The sequence below is a fragment of the Poecilia reticulata genome, linkage group LG19 (genome assembly GCF_000633615.1).
Source record: "Poecilia reticulata strain Guanapo linkage group LG19, Guppy_female_1.0+MT, whole genome shotgun sequence".
Taxonomy (NCBI): Eukaryota; Metazoa; Chordata; class Actinopteri; order Cyprinodontiformes; family Poeciliidae; genus Poecilia; species Poecilia reticulata.
Window position 1 is genome coordinate 27,420,229 of NC_024349.1, and position 1,019 is coordinate 27,421,247.

A 1,019-nucleotide genomic window follows, 5' to 3' on the forward strand; every position below is an offset into this window, starting at 1 on the left:
ACTCCTGTACATATACGTAAAGCCCTACTCTGTAGTCTATCCATCTTTTGTAGTGTTGTTTTAGCTGCTGCTCCATATATAAAACTGCCATAATCAATTATTGATCTCATAAGAGCCCTATATATGTATACCTCTCTATCTGCACCCGTTATTTCCAGCCACAACCTTTAGTAAATTTATAACTTTCTTACATTTAGTTTCTAAGTTTTCTATATGTGTTTTCCATGTATAAGAACTATCCAACCATAATCCTAGATATTTAAATTCTTTAACCCTTTCTAAAGGCTGTCCGTATAATGTTATTGTTCCTGTATCGATATTTCTTTTATTTGTAACAACCATAAAACAAGACTTGCTTGCTGATCATTTAAAACCCCATTCATACAACCATTTTTCCACTTTTTAAATTTTTTCCACTACATGTTTTACATTTTCCCCCTCATCCATATGACCCCATCATCTGCATACAATGCAGAGTTTATACTTTTATCAGTATCAGAAAAAATGTCATTAATCATTATATTAAATAAAATTGGATTAATTGCACTACCTTGAGGTATCCCATTTTCCACATTAAATTCTTTTGAATGATCGTTCCCAATTTTCACTCTTATTTTTCTATCCAGCAAGAAAATTGCTATCCAATTATACATCTTTCCATTAATTCCCATCTGATTGATTTTTATAAGTAGTCCTTCTCTCCACAGTGAATCGTGCTTTTTCTTTATCAAAAAATACTATAATCATTACCTCCTTCATGGAGTATGGATGCTCTGGTTAGAGCATCCATTGTTGATCTCCCTGTTCTAAAGCCGCACTGGTATCCATCTATTAGTTTCTTATGCTCAAGAACGTATCCTAATCTACTGACTATTATTTTCTCCATCCATTTACTTAAATGAGARGTTAAAGCTATTGGTCTATAGTTATTTGGAYWAGTAGGRTCTTTCCCTGGTTTATTAAACGGAAGTATTATTGCCCTTTTCCAGCTATTTGGTATTAAACCTTCATTCCATATT